This window comes from Corythoichthys intestinalis, chromosome 18 (genome assembly GCF_030265065.1).
Source record: "Corythoichthys intestinalis isolate RoL2023-P3 chromosome 18, ASM3026506v1, whole genome shotgun sequence".
In the NCBI taxonomy this organism is placed as follows: domain Eukaryota; kingdom Metazoa; phylum Chordata; class Actinopteri; order Syngnathiformes; family Syngnathidae; genus Corythoichthys; species Corythoichthys intestinalis.
Window position 1 is genome coordinate 46744628 of NC_080412.1, and position 23212 is coordinate 46767839.

A 23212-nucleotide genomic window follows, 5' to 3' on the forward strand; every position below is an offset into this window, starting at 1 on the left:
GTGGTTGAAAACAAACGGTGGTACCCCATAGACTTCATAATGTATTGACAGGACACGGGGTGTGAGCCGATAAATAGGGGGCCTGCATTGTTGGCGAGGCCGTCAAAGCTGACCGAGTGGAATCACAGACCAAGAGCTTTTTTTCATTGAAAATTCTTGTGAATAAATGCTTAAATCCCTGAATTCTTAAAGGCAAAAAAAATGTGCAGTAAGTATTTTTTTAACGTAAATATGTCGAAGTACAATGCTAGTCTGTTAGTGAATGTAGCTTGCGGCCGCCTGATGTAAACAGAGCTTTCCCGGTGAAAATTCTTATCAATAAATGCTTAAATCCTCACGAGGGTCGCGGAGGTACCGGAGCCTATCCCAGCGAACTACGGGCAGTAGGCAGGGGACACCCTGAACTGGTTGCCAGATAATCGCAGGGCACAAGGAGACATACAACCGCGGCAGGGAAAATGAATGAATGAATGAATAAATGCTTAAATCCCCAAATTATTTATAGATATGGACATAAAACAGTATCGATTCTTGGTTAAAAGAAAAAAAATGTGCAGTAAGCATTTTTTTATGTAAATATGTGGAAGTACAATGCTAGTCTGTTAGCGAATGTAGCTACCGGCCGCCTGATGTAAACAGAGCTTTTCCAGTAAAAATTACCGTATTGGCCTGAATATAAGACGGTGTTTTTTTGCGTTGAAATAAGACTGAAAAATTGGGGGTCGTCTGATATTCGCGGTCTAAACATTATACCCATTCACGACGCTAGATGGCGCCAGATATCCTTGAAGCGATGTTCTGTCATGACAGATCTCAGCTACTCTCAAGTTTAACCATTTTGCATTATTTAATTGCAATGTTTTTCCTTATTCAGATTTGTTTCAAGACTACAATAACAGTTAGACTTCACTTTGATGGTTAATGCAGTTATTGCAATTTTGTTGTTTTATCACAATAGATTGGTTTAAATACATTTCAAAAACCAGAAGCCATTTATTTACGAAAGTGATTGCACTTTAATTTACAAATTAGGGCTGTCAAAATTATCATGTTAACGGGCGGTAATTAATTTTTTCAATTAATCACGTTAAAATATTTGACACATTTAACGCACATGCTCAGCTCAAACAGATTAGAATGACAGCAAAATGTCATTTCCACTTGTTACTTGTGTTTTTTGGTGTTTCTGCTGGCGCTTGGGTGCGACTGATTTTATGGCTTTCAACACCATAATTATTATTGACATGAACAATGGCGAACTACTAGTTTATTTTTTGATTGAAAATTTTACAAATTTTATTAAAACTAAACATTACGAGGGGTTTTAATATAATATTTCCATAACTTGTTCTAACACTTATCTTTTAAGAACTACAAGTCTTTCTATCCATGGATCGCTTTAACAGAATGTTAATAATTTTAAGGCCATCTTGTTGATTTATTGTTATGATAAACAAATACAGTACTTATGCACAGTATGTATATATCCGTCTTGTGTCTTTCCATTCCAACAATAATTTACAGAAAAATATGGCATATTTATAGATGGTTTGAATTGCAATTAATTACAATTAATTAATTTTTAAGCTGTGATTAATTTGATTAAAAAATTTAATCGTTTGTCATCCCTAGTTCAGATGTTAAGATTTGAATGAGGCAAAATAACATGCTTTTTCTCTCAAATATATTGTTATAATCATTTGTTTCGGATGTGCTGTAATTATTTTCTGTATAAAAATTAATTTGGTGTTCAAAAAGTCTTTTTTTAAACTTCAGTCTCGAAAAAGAGGGGTTCATCTTATATTCGGGCTAATAAGGTATTGCTAATAAATGCTTAAATCCCCAAATTCTTTATAGATATGGATGCAAAACATCAACAAAAAAGCAGTGAGCTGACAACAAGGGCGTGAACTGGAAAATCACCGGCATCCAACCACCATGGAAACGATGCACAGCTGGAAGAGATGGGCCAATCAACCCATAAGCAACCCAGAGCTATAAAAGCAGGAATGGAAGATGGCGGCCTGGTTTGGCTATTGACACTTGCGGTCCTGTGCAGCTGGAGACGTTGGCAAAAAATAGCCAGAGAGGCAGCCGGTAAGCAGCAAAATATGTGCCAGCGGCGGCCGCTAGCACATGGCTTGACACTCCGGTGGAGCATTTGGACACATGTAGTTTATTGTTTAGGGGGTCATTTGAAATTTGAGACACTGGTTTAATATTGACATTTGATATATTCTAGGTTTCACTGTTTATTGTAAATTGTGTTAATTAAAATGATGTAATTGAATGAATTTGTCCTTTTATGACAAAAGTTTCATCTTTAAAAAAGTGATTTAAAACATTACATTAAACTAAAATTAGGAGTTGATTGTTGTAAAATAGTTGTAGTTCGTGTTTTAGACAAAATGTTAAATTGTTTTATCAAATGCAATCGCTGATATTTTCTTTTTGTATTGTTTATTAAAGGTTTTACACCTAATGGAAAATGGGTTCCACAATCTTCAAATAAAAAAGAGAAAAGGAAACTCTTTGTTCATTCAAGTGAATCCCATTCTGCTCTGGGCTAACGCCACATCCTTTTTCAAGTTGGGAGCTGCACGGGGACTGAAAGCAGAAACTTAACAAAAGGTAGGGTGACCAAACGTCCTCTTTTGCCCGGACAAGTCCTACTTTCACGTAGTATCCTGGTGGTCCGGGCAGGTTTTATAAATTCATAAAAATGTCCGGTTTTTGATTTTTCACGGGACCAATTTGAAGAGAATCTGTCCGGCCGCTGTCTGGCAGCAGTTGACATGGCTCCTACTAGAAGGGAGGGAAGGAGTAGTTGTTTTTGTTGGCAGTTTACCCCTATCATGAGGCATTACCGCCATCTACTGGGTTGACAATTTGGCCACAACGCCTGCCCAGTTAAGTTTTTAACGATAGATACGTAAATAATGGTAACTGTTGACTTCTGTCAGAGCTTTGACTGTAAAATCCCATTTGGTGTCGCATCGTTGCGCTGCCGATGATTGTAAACTTTTCTAGCAAAGTTTGATTTTTGCCTCAGCTAGCGATCAGTAAGCTAAACCATGTTAGGCAATGGGAAAACCCATTGGCAGTGTACAAGAAACCAGTTCAACAGGGTGCGGGTGATGTCAATAGTGGAAAGCCGGTGGAGGAGTGTGGTGTGACTAATGGTATCAAAGACTGCAGATAGGTCTAGGAGGATGAGGATGGAGAGCAGTCCAGAATCAGCTGCCACGAGGAGGTTGTTGGTTATTTTAACGAGTGCTATTTCAGTGCTGAGTAGTGGGCGAGTCTCCCAAACACGTTTTAAGCTCATGATTCTCGTCATCGTCATGAAAAAAAGTGTTGACGAAATATTTTCGTTATCGTCATCTTTGACGAAAACAACACTGCACTGAAACATGATCATTCAATGCCAGCATGTATTGAATGCCTGGCATCGTCAAATGAGTTAAATTCGCTTTAAAGATTAGCGTAAAAGCTAATTTTGGCAGAAAGAAAATATTTTGTGTGTTAGTGTAAGTGATGTGTATTTGGTGGCTGATTCCCAGAACTCTTCCATCAAAGGTTATTCAGCTATGGCGTGCACACTTATTATTCAGGTCTATCATTTACATATCTCGGTGTAGCGAGTCATGAGAAGAGTGAAAATAATGGAGCATAAAAGCTATCTAACGCAAAGCCCAGTGTGAGTCATATCCTCCATCACAATGTATTTGCTGTAGCACAAGATTTGACTGAGACTTGCTGGCGGTTAATACCATCATTTCTGAATACTTTGTAGGAAAGAATGTCATTTACATGCGCCAAACAGATTAACTGTGGATCCAAAAGATGATGGTAACAATGGACTATTCTATATTTTTTCCGACAGACTTTATGGAAAGAATATTGGATGTTATTTCATAGGATTATTAGAATTCAAACAGAAGTTAATTCATTGACGGTGATGGACAAACCAGGTCTGCTCTAAAACTGACACATTGTTACATTGAGCACACAGTAACTTTGTTTTATTACCCCTCACAACACGGAAATAGATCCACAACCTTCTTACTGTTGGAACAGCTTTAATGTTATTTCAGAAGTTTACTCATTGGCTGCTATCGACAGCAATAGCATTGACAGATAGTCATTCAATTCCAACAAAGACTAATAAGTTTTTTCGTCCAAACGACTAGGACGAAAATTAAAAGGGCTACCAAGAACCACATGGTTTCCTTACAAAACTGCTACACCTAATATTCAATGCCAATGACAGCAATAGACTGGGATTGTCATATTTTAGTCGTTTCAAAATGTGTTCGTCTTCATCTAGTTTAGTTGACAAATACTCAAAAGAAATAAATAATAAAGGATTCCAACATTTTGAATAAATATTGACAGATGAGCACCAATTTCACGATGATAACACACACTCAGCAGAAAAACTACATTATTTTCAACTAGAAACTTCACTTTCTGGATAAATTACTCTGGGTCTTTGCTGTGTGGAGATACGGATCTTAGCCCCGCCCAGGTTGGTTTGGGGACATTTCGGGGACAATATCAGGTGACTTCCTGTTGATTTGGGGATGTTTCGGGGACATGTCCAGGTCATATCAGGTCATTTGGGGGCCGTGTCCTGGTCATATCAGGTAATTGGGGGGGGGGGGGGGGGTTCCTGGTCATATCAGGTTACTTGGGGGGGTGTCCTAGTCATATAAGGTCATTTGGGGACCTTTTCCTGTTGATTTTTGGACATTTGTTTTATTGCCATGGAAAATCATTGGGAAATTTGGACGTCCATGGCCGTCAATGGCATCGACTTACGTTTGCATCAATGGAATCCAAGTACATTGGCATCAATAGAATCAACAAACATGGCCGTCAATGGCATTAAACAAAGTAAATGCCATGGCCATCAATGGTATCTGACTAGATTGGTCTCAATTTAATGTTAATGCCATTGAAATGAGGAAATTAATGAAATTTGGACGTCCATGGGCGTCAATGGCATCGAATTCCATATGTGTCAATGGGATTGGGGACATTTGGGGGACACGTCCTATTGATATCTGTTCATTTCCATTTTATTTGGGGACATTTTTTTTTGCCATTGGCAACGTATCGGAAATTTGGACGTCAATGGCGTTGACTTACATAGGCGTCAATGAAGTCAAAGTACATTGGCACCAATAGAATTGACATTGTTTTTTTGCGATTGAAAATGAATTAAATATTTGGACGTCCATGGCCGTCAATAGCATTGAGTTACATATGCGTCAATGAAATCCAAGTACGTTGGCATCAATAGAATTTACATACATGGCAGTCTATCGTGTTATCAGTTGGATATTGGGCCTTCTCCGGTGTTCCCTGTGTTGGGACAGGGCGTCCCGCCATTTGTTCTGGGCTGTCCGGGAGAACTGATTGCGAGAGTCGGTGGTTCAGACGTGGGCTTGTCAGCATCAGTCTTGCTCAGTCAGTTGCATGACAAACACGTTGGGCTTCCTTGATAAGAAGGAGTCATGTATCTCTTATGTTATATATTCTGTTTGTTTTCCTTAAATTATGGTATAAGTGCTATTTATTTTATATTGGGTGTTAGTCGATCGGTAAATACGAGAAAAGTTACTATGTCCTTCACTATGGACTAAGAATAATGGGTATTTTTCATCCAAAAGACCAAGACTAAGACAAAAATCAAAAGGGTTGCCAGAAACAACACTGGCGGAAACCAAACAAAATGAAGGCGAATGGCACTGAACAAGTGAGCACAAGCATATTTGCATTCATCTGTGAGCAGCCTTTGAGTGCTAATTTGCCCCTCGTCTCCAGACAGGCGACAAAGTGGATGAAGATGATCGATACATAACGCAAACCTTTCAAGCACAGGCCACAAGTCTTGGGCGAGGGAGGCCCAAATGACGATATTCAACGATCGTCGGCCTCGCCGAGGCGAACCTTGCCGCCATTCTTTGTGACACGGAGTCGAGGTGGAAATTGATCACCCCACCTCCAGTCCTTCAAAAAAAGAAAGCTTTGTTTAGGCGAGAGATATACAGTCTCGCTCCTGGGATGACCACAGGCGACGAGAGCTTGAATCCAGGCTTTTGCTTGATCATCTCCCTCATCTTTCAACAGACAAGGCAGCAAGTAATGGTCTCAGTGAATGTCGACGAGCGAGTGAATCAAAGCTGACACGGCAATTGTAGAAACTCGCACCCCTCCGACGGGGGCGACGCTGATCTCTGACCGCTTCTGATGGAGCGGCTCGATGCACTTTCACTTTCCCATCTCGCTGCATCTCTTGAGAGAAGAGCCAAACCGCGTAGAGCAGCGAGGCACCGTGGAGAGCTAATCACCGGTCCGGTGATATTATCTGAGGTCACATGTGAAGGATCAATGATTCTCACCGCTTCTGTGATTTGCGCTCACACCCAGCGGGAGACGGCAAGTCAGATGTGACAGCCTGCAAATGGCTTTATTGACATGGCATTGGTAACATCTGTGTCGATCAAGCACTTTCAACAAACAGTTTGCATAGTAATGCTTCAGATGCAACACATTGCTTTTGTTTAGAGCAGGGCTGTCAAACCCATGTTGATTTGGAGGCCACATTCATTTTTGGCCCAATAAGGTAACTCACTGGCTGCCATTGACGGCGCTTGACGTCCAATCCATTGGACTTAAGATGAAATATGAGCATTTGCAGCTACAGTGCTGGCCAAAAGTATTGACACCCCTGCAATTATGTCAGATAATGCTCAATTTCTGCAGAAAATGATTGCAATTACCGTATTGGCCCGAATATAAGACTGCCCTTGAATATAAGACGACCCCCTCTTTTTCAAGACTCAAGTTTGAAAAAAACTTTTTGAACACCAAATTTTTATACAGAGAATAATTACAGTACATCTGAAACAAATGATTATAACAATATATTTGAGGGGAAAAGCATGTTATTTTGCCTCATTCAAATCTTAATATCTGAACATTTAAATATGTAAACTAAAGTGCAATCACATTCGTAAAAGAATGGCTTCTGGTTTTTGAAAATGTAAATACACCAGTCTATTGTGATAAAACAACTAAATTGCGATAACTGCATTAACCATCAAAGTGAAATCTAACTGTAGTCTTGAAACAATTCTGAATAAGGAAAAACATTGCAATAAAATAATGCAAACTGGTTAAACTTGAGAGTAGCTGAGATCTGTCATGACAGAACATCGCTTCAATGATATCTGGCGCCATCTAGCGTCGTGAATGGGTATAACGTCTAGACAGCGAATATAAGACGACCCCCACTTTTTCAGTCTAATTTCAATGCAAAAAACAGTCTTATTTTTGGGCCAATATGGTATAAATGCTTTGGTAGTAATATCTTCATTTATTTTGCTTGCAATGAAAAAGCACAAAAGAGAATGGGAAAAAAATTAATTAATTAATGATCATTTTACACAAAACTCAAAAATGGGCCGGACAAAAGTATTGGTACCCTTTGAAAAATCCTGTGATGCTTCTCTAATTCGTGTAATAAACAGCCCCTGTTACTTACTTTTGGCACATAACAGGTGTTGGCAATAACTAAATCACACTTGCAGCCAGTTAAAATGGATTAAAGTTGAATCAACCTGTGTCCTTGTGTGTACTGCATTAAGCATGGAGAAAAGAAAGAAGACCAACCAACTGTCCAGGGACTTGTGAAGCAAAATTGTGAGGAAGCATGGGCATTTTCACGGCTACAAGTCCATCTCCAAAGAACTGACAGATGAGACAAAAGTAGAGCTTTTTGGGAAAAGGCATCAACATAGAGTTTACAGGGAAAAAAACGAGGCCTTCAACGAAAAGAACACGGTCCCCACAGTAAAACGTGGCAGAGGTTCCCTGATGTTTTGGGGTTGCTTTGCTGCCTCTGGCAATGGACTTCTTGACCGTGTGCATGGCATTATGAAGTCTAAAGACTACCAACAAATTTTTCAGCATAATGTAGGGCTCAGTGTGAGAAAGCTGGGTCTCCCTAGGAGGTCATGGGTCTTCTAGCAGGACAATGACCCAAAACACACTTCAAAAAGCACTAGAAAATGCTTTGAGAGAGAGCACTGGAGACTTATAAAGTGGCCAGCAATGAGTCCAGACCTGAATCCCATAGAATACCTGTAAAGAGATCTGAAAATGGTACCCTTCAAATCTCAGAGACCTGGAGCAGTTGGCCAAAGAAGAACGATCTAAAATTCCAGCAGAGCATTGTAAGAAGCTCAATCATGGATACCCAAAGCGGTTGTAAATGTTAATTTTATAGAGCAAGTGCAGGGAAATACATATGGAATCACTAGATTCTGAGGGGAAAAAAATATGGAATCATGAGAAACAAAGAAATAACAATCAAAACACATCTGTAGTATTTAGTAGCACCACCTATGGCTTTTTGACAGCTTGCAGTCATGGACTTGATGAGTGACTAACAGTATTCTTCAGCAATGTTGTGCCAACTCTCTTTGATTGCAGTTGCCAGATCATCCTTGCTGGTCGGAGCCTTCCTGTGGAACATTTTTTTTCCATCTCCACCACAGGGTTGAGATCTGGGCTATTTGCAGGCCATGACATTGACTGGATGAGTCTTTCTCCAAGGAATGCTTTAACAGTTTTAGCTCTGTGGCATGATGCATTGTCATCTTGGAAAATGACATATTTTCAATTGAAGGAATAATAAAGCTGTCTAAAATTTAAATTAATAAAGATTTATCCACAGCCATCTCCCCAGTGCCTATGCCTGACATGCAGCCCTATATCATCAAGGACTGAGGGAGTTTTGATGTCTTCTTCTGGCAGTCATCTTTGTAAATCTTACTGGAACAGCACCGAACAAAGGTTCCAGCATCATCACCTTGTCCAGTGCAGATTCTTGACTCTTGACAAGGTGTTAATGCTCGATTCTTACTCGAGTCTTTGTTAAAAGAGCAACAACAACAAAAACGGGCAGTTACGCATTTATTTTACATATATATGTCGAAGAATGACAACAATGCATTAGCAGTTCCCATTCTCCCATTGATTTTTTTCACGTTTCAAAATGCATGCATGGTACGAAAAATAAAATATTTACCTTGAATCCTCGAACAAATCACTCCTGAGACAATCCTTCCTGTTTGTATGCGGTACAGCTTTCGTAGTTCTTCAAAAATCCAAGCTTAAATACGACATAAGTGTGTGCCGTCTTCGGCTATTACTAAATGAAGCTCAGCCCCCTATGAAGGCGTGACGCAAAGAATGACAAAGTGTCAGGTCAATAGTTTATGAAGTCTATGCATGTGATATCTGAGACGCATTAGACGCGACCATGTGAGTGTAGTTTGTAGCAACGTAGCATCATATGGGCGTAGATTGTAGGGATGTGGCATGGTTTGTAGCGACTGTCGGATGCAGTCAGGCATTATTTGTTGATTTTGGGGCATTTCCAGGTTATTTCTTGATGATTTCGGGTCACTTCCTGTTGATTTTGCGGCATTTTTGGGTCACTTCATTGTTAACACATTGGCCGCCTCGACAGAGAGCTTATCAAAGCATCTCCAAATGATGTTGCCGTCAGGAAACGAAGGCCCATTGATAGATTTCAGACCTCCATACTCTCTCCATTTCATGTTCTTAATATCTGTAAATAAAGCCATGATAAGGTTTTGAAACTGAAAAAAATCCGAACGATAACTGAAATCAAAAGGAAAATATTAGAACTAGGGCTGTCAAACGATTAAGATTTTTAATCACAGCTTAAAAATTGTAATTAATCGCAAGTCAAACCATCTCTGAAATATGCCATATTTTTGTTTAAATTATTGTTGGAGTGTAGAGATAAGACAAGGCTGATATTTACATCCAACATTCTGTACGTGAGTACTGTATTTGTTTATTATAATAATACATCCACAAGATGGCATTAACATTTTTAACATTCTTTTTGTGAAAGGGATCCACGGATAGACTTGTAATTCTTAAAAGATAAATGTGACTACAAGTTATAGTAATTTTATATTAAAACTCCTCTGTATGTTTTCGTTTTAATAAAATTTTCAATCAAAAAATAAACTAATAGCTCACCATTGTGGAAGGTAGTGATTGAAATACACCACAAGGTGTCAAGGGCGAGTTTGAAATTAGAGATCCAGCCAAGTTTTTCTAGTGCATTTTTCCCCTCGACTGACACCGTAGTTTCCAGATTCATTGTACCTTACGTTCATTTGAGTGTTGACTTCACAACTTACGAGATCTCTGATAGTTTGTATATTGTGACTAAATATTGCCATCTATTGCATTTGTTGAGCTAAACGAAATGTTTCAATAGAGTTTGAGTATTATTTTGCATAGCTATTTTTATTGGGAATGCCAGTTCTCTTTGCATTGAAAGCTTTTCTTTTTGTGAACATTATTTTTTTGAGGGATGGGAATATTATTTTTGTTGTGCTTTCAGTAAACGATACTGTAGCGACTTAACTGTTCTGCCCAAATGCATGATGGGAAGTTGGGCAACCATGACTGTCAGTGGTGGCTGCAAATTGTATATATTCTCTGCGTTGTGTACAATACAGGGTGTTAAGAAAAAGTTCATCTCCTGTCATGCTCCCTCACGTTGCTTTCCACAATAGTTACAATTGTTTTGGAAGAGATGCCAAAGGTTTGTGCCAATAAATAGCGCGGCCCAAAAAAAATGCCTGTGTCCACTCCACTCGCTTGCCTCTGCCTCTTAGCTCTCAATATACATAAAACGGCACCATTATAGTCTGTTTGCGGCAATGCATGAGTGGGTCGTTCCGCGCATGCATTAAATGCATTACATATTTTAACGTGATTAATTTAAAAAATTAATTACCGCCCGTTAACGTGATAAATTTGACAGCCCTAATTAGAACATTAAATTGGGGGGGTGGTGTTTTTATGTTTTTAAAGATTCAAGAACAGACCTTCAACTTTGAGTTGCAACGTTCTTTTTATCAGAATACCTTACTTTTGGCCGTGATTTATCTTTGCAGATTTGAGGCCCTTGTATCCAATCCAAATCGAATCGTGGAAGACAAATAAGATATTTAGTCGTTTTTCTTGAAATGAAGCCAAAAAAAAGCTATGCTGGAGATTGAGGCTTGAGACCATGGAGGTTTGAGGGGAATTGGATAAAGAACAGCAGGGGTGCCAAGGCTGCAGCCACAGACGTGTTTTGTCATGAGCATATGTCTTAGTCAAGAGTCACAGAGCATTGGGACTGGCAGACGCTCAGGGTGAGATCAGCTGCTCCATTAGCACTTCACTCTTTACATTCCCCCAACTCTCACCACGCACTTCCCTACGGACACCACACTCTTGCAGGAGAGCTTTAAAGATAAATTTCCCAGACATGCGCAAGCAGGCGCGTTTGAAAGAGGGCCGTTTGAGCTCTGAATTCATTAGCTGCCAATCCGAGCAGCTCCTCTCATTCCCTTTAAAGGGCAGATGAAGCGTTTGTCGGATTTCGATGTAATTTGACGTATTTCATTTTGCTTTGCAAAGCCCCATCTAAAATTCAAATCAAAACATGCAACAGATAGTAGGGGAGTAACGGTACACAAAAATCTCGGTTCGGTACGTACCTCGGTTTTGAGGTCACGGTTCGGTTCATTTTCGGTACAGTAAGAAAAAAAAAATGCAAAATATAAATGTGCTAGTTGTTTATTACACACCCTTGTGCTTTCAACAATAGGAACATTAGCCTATACAAAGCTAGAATTCTGCTCAAAAAGTAGCGGGTATTTAAGGATAATCCAACAACAATTTGCCTTTCAGACCCCGCGTATTGGTCAGCTTTCTAGAAAGAAAGAAGAAAAAAAGAAGTCCTGTGCTAAAGAGAAAAGCAATCGCAATGACAAAGATTATTTAACATGTATTTTACAAATGAAATGCCTCAATGAATCATTTTTCTTATGAACGGTTTTCAAAAGCTTTATTGGAGGATTTTCTCAAGTTAAAGCGCCACACAGAAATTAATAAATTTAATTGTGTAAGCAGGATCTGTCTATTATCTAATTACAGGTGTTTTAGCTCATTTCAATGTATTTAAATGGGCTATTATTTATTTTATGTGTTCATAGTTTACAGTGTAGTAGTGTAGTATTCATTTATATTCTATATTTTATGTTGTATAACTTTAGTTCCTATGTGAATATTAGTTCCTACTTGTTTTGTTGTGGTAGGAGGGTTTTGTATTGAACACAGGGCCGTGTTGGTTATTATTATAGCAGAGAAGACAGCAGTAAATCAACAAAGACAAGTCAACTGTGTCCCGATCTACCACTCAAGAGATCTGACGGACTCAAAAAGTGGGTTACGATTGCATATTAGTTTAAAAATTGACCGGATCCACCGTATTTTTACTCGAGTGACTTCCGGTCTGCCCGATCCTAGCTACCGGTAGTAGTATTGACGCAGGACGGTCTCGCGTCAAATAGGCTACGTTCATACTACTACAAGTCTTAATGCACGAATCCGATTTTTTGTCATATCTGTTTTTTTGGCGTGCCCGTTCAGACTGCCTTTGTCCATTGAGGCTATTCAAGTTTTACGCATGCGCACTAATTCGCAGTCCGACAAGCGCTGAGCAAGACGACCCGCATGCGCAGAAGCATCAAAACAAATGACCACACATGCTGGCTGTCATCCGTCATTCCAGGGATATCATATTTTGCTTTTTAAAAAGAGGACGCAAATAACAGACATAAATAATCCCAGTTTAGGCTTATATTCAAAGTATATGGATCGATAGCATGCACGCATTGTCCGTGCATGTCACACACACATACGCGCAGTTTGCCCCGACTCTCGGCCGTGTAAGCAATGTTGAAATATTGCTTATATGGAGCAGACAGAAAACCGATCATTCTCAGGCTTATCTTCAAACCATTTTTAGTTTTTTTTATGACTGTTGTCAAGTCCGACCCTTCCTAAACAGCCGTGTTCAAGGCAAGCTAGGCGCTAATAACGCACAGCTGCACCGCTACCATGGCGTCTCTCTCGCTTTTTGATGACGGAATTGCTGCATGAATTCCTTTTTGAGAGACTGGACAGTACAGACCGCCGCGACAGTCTGGAAAAATGTGGCCCAGATCGGATTTGAACCACATACGAAAGTGACCCAGATCGGATTTGAAATAGTCCAGTTCTATGCGACTTGTCACGTTCAGACCGTCAAGTTTATGCCTCACTCGAGTCGGAAAAACACGAAAAAATTGGATTTGTGCATTAAAACCTGTAGTATGAACGTAGCCATAGTAAACTCTGCCGTTCTTTTCCCGTGCGTCGTGTTGAACCGCTTCTGGGACGCGTCTAAGGGCCCAAATACACCAGATGCATGATCGTTCCGGTTCCGGTCAGACTCCGGTAAAAAAAAAAAAAATAGCGCCGTAGCCAATCCGTTCCCATTATATCCTATTGTTCTACGTATACCGGTCGCATCAGCGCTCCAGATTGACTGCGGACCATCTCCGGCGTGCCGTAGCTCGCCGGATGGTTTAGGCTATTTTCTATTTTTGCCGGACACGCATCCGACAAAATAAGTGGAGCCGGGCCGGGAGTCAACAGCCCAGTTGCTTATTCACGGCACAAACACCAGCGAACATGGACGAAGAACGTTTCATAACGTGGAGGTGGAAAGTCACAGTGATTTACGATGCAGCAGATCGGTATTATAAGGACAGCATTAAAAAGGAAGCTGCAAGGTGTCCTATTATGTTTGTTTTTCTGGCAATTATATCAAACACAAGACGTGCAGACAACTTTGAGCGAGAAAAATGCAGCGTTTTGGAAGTGGTTCCACTGCAGAAGTTCTCGTGCCCGGCGCACACACAGTCGGTTTGTATAGAGAGTCGAGGGGGAAAAGTACGAAAGAGAATAAAGAGACACCCACAAGTTTCAACCTGGTGGTCTATTCGAGATGTTTCTCTTTTTTCTCTCCTACATTTTACTTGACGTTTTATAGAAAAACCAACAGTTTGCGCTGGGCACAGAAATCTGCAGTGTTGAGACACCAATTCTAAGTACGCCGTTTTTTTAATGTAGTATATAATTCGCTATTTTATGAATATTACAGATTATTTAACAGTTGTTTATAACAGCTCTATGAGATGTTATGTGCCATATATTTTAAATGTGCACAAAGGTATAAACCCACTGACACAACCAAGGGCATATTAGCCCCCACAGCCCCCAAACACGGAGCCCTGATCTCAACATGATGCAGTTAATCTGCAATTAACAGACAGACACAACTAAAATATCAATATGCAAAGAAACAGTGTGCTCTCTCTCTCTGCTTCTCTGATGAGAACAGACTCCGTGTGTTTTTCGGTGTTTTAAATAGCACATTATAGCACGCGATCACGTGAAAGCTCACGAGGAAACGGAGTTGGCGGACCGCAGCCGTGCACAGCCGGTATGATTTGCCTGTTTTTGACGTACTGTGTGGCACGCACTCAACACTGAGCCGAACCGGAATGATCATGCATCTGGTGTATTTGGGCCCTAACACCCGCGTTTCACTGCGTTCTCGCGGCGGCCACGTTGTCGCGCTGTTGACGTTTCTGGGTTGTACTGTCCTACCGTTTTGGTCCTCATTATAGTAGAGAAGACTGGGTAAATATAATCCACACAAAGAAACTGTAACCCGATCGACTCACAGCCTCGAAAAGTAAGGGTTACATTACGTCAGAAACTCGTTCGGTACGCCTCCGTTCCGAACCGAGCACCACGTACCGAAACGGTTCAATACAATACATGTACCGTTACACCCCTAACAGATAGACATTTCTTCGTAAATTCAATTCCGTAAAAAAAATTTTTTTAAATCTGACTTAATGCCGGTTAGTATTGAAAGGACTGTAAAGCCGCGCTATTTTACCTCAGTCACTGTTGGGAGACATTTTAATATCTCTCACAAAACACAAGTGTGAATTAAATGTACACAATCTACGAAGCATAAAGGTTGCAGAAATTAACATACGTAAATGTCTGCTCTCCCCTCTCTCCCCTCTGGGCCTTTATGCCGTCACGTATGAGATCCCTCGAGCACGTGACGGCTTTAAAAGCGCTGCTCTCTCACCGCGGCTTTATTGACTCTGCCAGTAAAGTTGCAGTACATTGCAGAAACGTTGAACTGTCTGCGGGAATATACGACCCGGGTGCAGGACCCAGGTGTGCTGAGGCCAACTGTTAAATTTCTCCGCTAACGCGTGACAGCCTCAGCAGGTCTTTGCTGAAGGTGAGTCACCGGCATCAGTAAAACGGCCTGTGAAGCCTGCAAATAAAACAAATGATCAGCACCATGTGCAACTGCAAACACTGCAGCTTGTTTTCTTTGGTTGAAAATAGTTTTTCTTGTTCACAAAATATTTGTTTTACCAGTTTTTCAGAAGGTTGCTCACATGTGCGTTGATGTTTTGTTTTGTATGTGCCAATGAAGCCGGGGGGCAGGGCCCGGGGGAGGACGTAACGGCTTTTGGATGTAGATAAATGGCTTACAGATGGCCCCGCTCAATATATTCAAATGAGATATAAAAGTAGGGGTGGCTATCAATACATGCGTGGTTCTTGTGCGATATGATTCAAATGCCAATTGCCCACGCAGCAATTCAAACTCTTTCAACGTGACGTCAGACAACGTTATTGGTTTTTAGCCAAAAACACAAAAGTTACATAAGTGTGAGTATTGCTTTCATTAAATGTTTTAAAATGAGTTCATTGGCCAGAGGAAAGCATTATCATTTATTTTTGTATTTGTAACCTCGGGCTTGCATGCTCTAATAAGCCACAATTGTTCTCTTTTACAAAAATACCGTAATTTCCCGAATATAAGGCACACCCGTGTATAATGCGCACCCCAAATTTACTCGTAAAATCTAGGAAAAATTGTTGTACCCGTTTATAACGCGCAGCCTAATTTTAGCACCAATAAATAGGAGAACACAAGAAAACAGAGCTCGTGTACAGATACAGAAATGTCATTTTACTGACTGGTGAAACACAGCACAAGCATAGCGTATTGGTATTTCAAACCATTACCATAAACTGACAATATTTACGGTAATAATATGATTTGACGACAACTTCAATTGACCAGAATCTAGGAGAAAGCAAAACACGTGACTTTTCTTTTAAAGGCTCTTTTATAACTTGCTCGTTTCATCATGATGAATAAATGTTTCTTCCATGGATTGATACGGTAAAATGAAAGTGAGAACGTAAGTCGGAAATCCGAGAGAGCTCGTCGCTGTCGACACTGTGACATATTGGTATTCTATGTTATGTTGTTCTATGTTGTGGCACTGTTGGATCCATGCTGCTGTACTGTCATATCTATGTTGTGATTGTCTATGAGCCAGAGGGCCGCTGAGGCTAGACAAAAGAGCGCCGCATTATAGCCGGGCTGCCGGCATTTAAGTTCATTGAAAGCAAGAAATAAAACGTTGAACACGGCACTCAAAGTATTCTAGATTTTTTTTCCAAGACAAGATAAAACGGACACGACAGTAGCAATAGGAAATATTGTTATTTGGGTATGAGTTTCCCGAGGGACATATATAGTTGACGGACACAGGAAGTCTGTGTTGTTACGTTTGTTATGGTCCGAGTTGCGGAGCTGCAATAAAAGTTGACTCAAATGAGTTTAAGAAACTAAATTCTGTGCTTTATGAAGAGTAAAAAAAGAATTTTACACAGACGAAATTATTCGGCCGATCAGAGTGAAGTATTACCGAAACAAAATGGTGACGTCACGTACCGTAATGGTCGGCAACGGATCGCCGCATACGTTTCTTCAACACAACGTGGCCGTGTCAATAAAAAAAAAATTTTTAAATCGGTTTGTATATATATATTTCTGTCTCCATCCATGTACCTGTTTATAATGCGCACCATGATTTTACAAGTTGATTTTGGGGAAAACAAGTCTGCGTTATATTCGGGAAATTACGGTACATTATTAGAAACACATAAAATATTGCAATTGATTAAAAAAATCTACAATATTAAGTATGTTTTGACCGACGGAGGGCGCCATGCTTTAATGCGGGGTGATGACGTAGTTTGTCACTGTCACCAGACAAACACTACCGGTGTTCTGCAATTCCTTCCAGGTGGCGAGACGTCCAACACATGCACACATCGGTTAGTACGCAGCCAGTACTTACTATTTGTGTTTTTATTGAGTCTTTTATTACATTTTCATTGCCTCAAAATACTTTTTGCATGTGTTTCCCTCTCATATCTTTAAGCATTATATTTTCTTGCGGTAGCTTGAAAGCAGATTGTTGATCTGTTGACCATGTTAATCACGTACCATATTCAAACCACACGTTATTTGATATGACTATGTTTAAGTATTTTCTTAAAGTGCCTTTGACAGCAAAAAGCATGTTAATTTCATATTTCATTAGGTATTTTATGCTCCTGAATGGAATGGACCGCTTGGATGTGTGTGGAAGCGATTTATTTACAGTGGTGCAAATAAGTATTTAGTCAACCACTAATTGTGCAAGTTCTCCCACTTGGAAGTATTAGAGAGGCCTGTAATTGTCAACATGGGCAAACCTCAACCATGAGAGACAGAATGTGGGGGGAAAAAAAGAAAAATCACATTTTGTTTTTTAAAGAATTTATTTGCAAATCATGGTGCAAAATAAGTATTTGGTCAATACCAAAAGTTATTCTCAATACTTTGTTATGTACCCTTTGTTGGCAATAACGGAGGCCAAACATTTTCTGTAACTCCTCACAAGCTTTTCACACACTGTTGCTGGTATTTTGGCCCATTCCTCCATGCAGATCTCCTCTAGAGCAGTGATGTTTTGGGGCTGTCATTGGGCAACACTCCCTCCACAGATTTTCTATGGGGTTGAGATCTGGAGACTGGCTAGGCCACTCCAGGACCTTGAAATGCTTCTTATGAAGCCACTCGTTTGTTGCTCTGGCTGTGTGTTTGGGACCATTGTCATGCTGAAAGACCCACAACTCATTTTCAATGCCCTTGCTGATGGAATTTTCACTCAAAATCTCTCGATACATGGCCCCATTCATTATTTCCTTTACACAGATCAGTTGTCCTGGTCCCTTTGCAATAAAACAGCCCCAAAGCATGATGTGTCCAGTTTCCACCCCCATGCTTCACAGTGGGTATGGTGTTCTGCGGGTGCAATTCAGTATTTTTTCTCCCCCCAAACACGAGACCCTGTGTTTCTACCAAAAAGTTCTGTTTTGGTTTCATTTGACCATCACACATTCTCCCAGTCCTTTTCTGGATCATCCAAATGCTCTCTAGCGAACCGCAGACGGCCTGGACGTGTACTTTCTTCAGCAGGGGGACACGTCTGGCAGTGCAGGATTTGAGTCCCTGGCGGTGCATTGTGTTACTGATAGTAGCCTTTGTTACTGTGGTCCCAGCTCTCTGTAGGTCATTCACTTGGTCCCCCCGTGTGGTTCTGTGATTTTTGCTCACCGTTCTTGTTATTTTGACGCCACGGGGTGAGATCTTGCATGGAGCCCCAGATCGAGGGAGATTCAGTGGTCTTGTATGTCTTCCATTTTCTAATAATTGCTCGCACAGTTGATTTCTTTACACCAAGCGTTTTACCTATTTCAGATTCAGTCTTCCCAGCCTGGTGCCGGTCTACAATTTTGTCTCTGGTGTCCTTCGATAGCTCTTTGGTCTTGGCCATCGTGGAGTTTGGAGTGTGACTGACTGAAGTTGTGGACAGGTGTCTTTTATACCGATAATGAGTTAAAACAGGTGCCATTCATACAGGTAACGATTGGAGCCTCGTTAGACCTCATTAGACCTCGTTAGAAGAAGTTGGACCTCTTTGACAGCCAGAAATCTCGCTTGTTTGTAGGTGACAAAATACTTATTTTTCACTCTAATTTGGAAATAAATTCTTTAAAATCAAACAATGTGATTTTCTGTTTTTGTTCCACATTCTGTCTCTCATGGTTGAGGTTTACCCATGTTGACAATTACAGGCCTCTCTAATCTTTTCAAGTAGAAGAACTTGCACAATTGGTGGTTGACTAAATAATTATTTGCCCCACAGTATATATTCAATTTTTTTAATCCCGCGCCATGAAAATGAGTGACTTCCTGGATTGAGGAGGCATGCGAATGTGACGTCACCTGGGTCAACATCTCACAATTCACCATTGCTTTATAGCATGCAGATGGACTGCGGATTCAGCTAATTTTGCAGATTAATTTGATTTTTTGCATCACGCCAGCCCAATGTGCTGCAGGTTTTTGTTGCCGTACCAGGGAGAGGCGTGTGAGCGTTTTAGGGTTTCAAAAAGTTACCGTTCACCCCGAGATTGGCCAAAACAAGTCCGACAACTGTTGGACCATTGGACTCACGAGGAAGTGAGTAAACATCATGTTTTGTATTATGTCAAGTACTGGGATCATCACGTTTTAATACGGAGGTGGCTGACAATGCACCTGGTCCACCTTGAATGCCACTCGGCCGACTAGCGGCTTGTCGCACACCCCCCTCGGTCCTCTTTGCTTGCCGCCGGGAGAGCGCTATACTCGTCTTATTGCCCTCTTCGTGTGCCCGGTTTTTCACCCCATCAGAAATTGCGACTTTGTGTTAAAAATGGCCGCGAATACAGCGATTACAAAGTAAACATTTCAAACTTTCTTTAAATAAAGGAATATTTACTTACGTTTGATCATGGACTGACATGTAGAAAAGTTCTCCTCAGACACATCCTGCCATGTTAGCTGCACACAACAACTGCACGCCGCTCTCTCACTGTTTACGTCTTCGCTGTGTAGTTAAGCATTAATTTGCACCATATTCGTGTTGAACATGTATGCTTACGTTGTTACTTGTTTATTTAGCACCTGTGGATAACACTAAGAGTCCAACTGAATGTAAAAAGTTTGTGGCTTATTAACAGCCACAACAGCTTTGGGAGCAAAATATTATAAGGGTGCAAAATTTGGCAGAACACCAGCAATAGACCACTATCCTCAGGTTGGGCTCGGGCAGCTACGCGCTCCTCCGACGTCGGCCGGTTTGTCCGGCGGTCATTGTCCAGGTGCTTCCCTGGCAAACGAGCTCTCCTACCCGCAGCAGAGGAACGACGAGCTGTTGCCGCCGGGGGGGTTGCCGATGGGCGAAGACAATCGACAGCTGTGTGACAATATATCAGGGGTAGTTTTGTGTGGTTTTCGCTTCGAAAAGGCAAGAATAAGACTTGGAAGCCCCTCTCGGTTCCGGTTAGCATGTCGGCTAGCTGTCACGCCTTCTGGTTTGTTTACGCTCTCCTGAAGCAGGGGCAGGGAAATGACAAACACTGGACTAAGTCCGGTGGCATAAAATATCGTTCGGGAGGTGCAAAAGGTCGACAGTTTTGACCAGTATGGAGTAATTTTGCCATGTTGTACTGAATAAATGCATTTTTGATATTTCATATTCCATTTAGCACAAGACTTTTATTTGTCATGACCATACCTTTTATTTAGCAATTGGGGGAAGATACTTGGATAAAAGAATATCCTGTAAAAATATTGGAGTAGAGAGATTGAAACAATGACATTTTGCTGCTCTGTGTCGTGTTTTCCTCGTTCTGAATCTTCCCTCTCAAAGAGCTGAATTCTAAATCAGCTGAAATTGAGACTCTACCGACGACATCCACCAGCTGGGGACGCTAGAGCGCTATAATGACAGGCGTGTCTAAACGCCAGATTATAAAACATCATCTGCGTGTTGCTAAATTGTTGCATATACTTGAATCGTCTCAAAATATGATGCTAATTCACATAATAATGCTATTTAAGATTTTCTTTATGCTTTCGCAGGCACTTTAAGGCATTTTCATGACAGTCTCCCTGTATGCATCTAAACAAAACTGCTGAAAACTCACGGTAGTAATTTGGGTGTCAAATTCCCCTCTTGTGGAATGTTTTGCCGGTGTAGCGCATTTTGGCAGAACATGGTTTTTGTCCTACTCTCGTCTCGTCTCATCCCGTCTTTCTGTTCATTTTGCTTTTGCTACTAGCTTTGTGAATTATCGACAGTGCCTTCATGCTCACTAATGTTTCTCTCAGGTTCAAATTGAAAGAACTGAACAGATGAGATGTTTATGTTGCTAGAGTCACACTCTGGAAGCCCAGCAGCGTAACCCAGTGACGTCACCGCCCTGCGACGTCAACAACAATGGCGACCTACTAGTTAAACAAATTTTACAACTTTCTATGAAAACAAAAACATAAAAAGGGTTTTAATTCAAACTAGGCTTGCAAGCAGGACCAAACAGGCCCTCACAGTTTTCAGGCACCTGAAGACATGTCTTAAGGCTCCCCTGATGCAGGTTTGAGGTCACTTGATTTTTTTTTTTCCCCTTGGAGGAGGAGCCGATCTAGTTATTAAAAAAAAAAAAAAGGCCGACTTTGGCACCCTTCCCAGGTCAGGCCCATGAATGAAAACTCACCATTTTGATAACTTAAGCTCTCACATGTCTCATGAACAGTCTCATCAATTTTAAGGATGCTCCAACTAACACCTTAGATGTCAATGTCTCAGATACGTATGCTAACTTCACGTTCAATCCAAAATACGTGATCCCTTGTTGGGTTTAGAATATGGGTGCAAGAGACTTTTTGGAGCAGTTTCGCAAGAAGTATCAACTCCCCAAATTTCATCAATCTACGTTGAAAAAAATCTAATAGGAGAGGCCTTTTTGAAAATTTCAAGGGGGCGTCACTGAGCCATTTTGTTGTTTTTTTTCCGAAATGTTGCAAAATCATCTAAATTTACGCCAAGCTGCATTTTAGGGCAAATTTTGGAGAGTTTTCAAGCATGTTAAGGCCTCCAAATTGGCCATTTTCATTTGCCGTGAAAAAAAAAAAAAAATTCTTTGCATAACAATAGGGCTCTCGTGCCAGTTGGTGCTCGGGCTCTAATTATTATACGAACTACAAGCCTTTCTATACGTGGATTCATTTAAAAGGCTATGATGTTTTTTGGAACAACAGTGTGATGGCCATTCAAAAAAGAAAAGAAAAGAGCCTTACAGACTTGCGCATGGAAATCTACGCACAACCAATAAAGAGATTGACAATTAAACCTTCCACAGTTGGATTGCAACTCCAATAATAAACTGACCAGCACAGTTTATTAACGGTGAGATAATTGTCTTCTCAGTCCACAGATAATGTCCTGCAGGAGTTCTGAGAGCTCCTAATGCAGGCCACACTACATAGTACTATCAGCATATATTGTATTTACCCACGTCTCACCTATAACACAGGACTGGAAAGAAGCGCAAATGCGATTATGCACACGCAGAATTAATCCGGAGATGAGCGCAGGGTAATGTATGCTAATTATCTAACAGGATATTCTAACATAGCAATTAGCATATCTGGGAGGCCAGACAGGGATGGCGGAGCAGTCGGAAGGAGAGAAGAGAAGGACATAGATGCTGATAAGAAGTACAGCTTGTTTTGATTTCCTTTTTGCTTTTTCGTCTGATTTGATTTCAAATATTTAAGCTATAGTAAAATTATAATAATGTCGTTTTTTTACCCTTGAATATTAAGCCTGAAACTCTTGGACTTTATACCTTCATCGTGATTTGTTTTCAGCAGTTGTCCTGTAGTTCATAGCACGCATTAGTGATGTACAATAGGGCGATATACATTGTCAAAACGAAATGGCATATCGTCATGAGGATCTCATATTGCCAATATCCTGAAATGTTGGCATACAGTAAATGCCTGCAGCAGTGTTATGTCACAGCAGGGCCGGCCCAGCCTATACGCAGACTATGCAGCTGCTTAGGGCCCCTGACCACAAGGGGGCCCCAATCTGGCAACTGTTTAATTTATATTCTATTTTGTTTACTACAGTTTGCTTTATTTGACTTCTGTGAGTTTTGATACTTGATTACAAGCTTCAACAAATAAGTTCTTCCTTAACTTCTTTCTTTCCTCTTTTAGAAAAAGGTTTGGCGCTATCTACTGTAAGTACTGACAATCATTTGGGGTGAGAAGTTTGAAGTATGCAGTGGAACAAACTCTGTTTAATATACAAAATATGGACGTTTGGGTTGGATTGCCTGTATGGGTTTCACAGTACACTGTGACGAAATGGTGGGCTAAAAATATGGGCCCCTTTCCATTATTTTGCTTAGGGCCCCCAAATGGCCTGGG

The 23212-nt window shown here is 40.7% G+C and overlaps 1 protein-coding gene across 1 annotated transcript in view; it reads left to right on the plus strand.

The window, feature by feature from the left end:
- The first annotated feature begins 1957 nt into the window (after positions 1-1957).
- Positions 1958-23212, plus strand: part of LOC130906122 (LIM/homeobox protein Lhx1-like) — a 45149-nt gene continuing 23894 nt past the window's right edge. The window contains exons 1-2 of the mRNA XM_057820083.1: positions 1958-2097; positions 2470-2631. The gene's annotated coding sequence lies outside the window, so the exon portion shown is untranslated. The remainder of the gene's footprint in view (positions 2098-2469; positions 2632-23212) is intronic.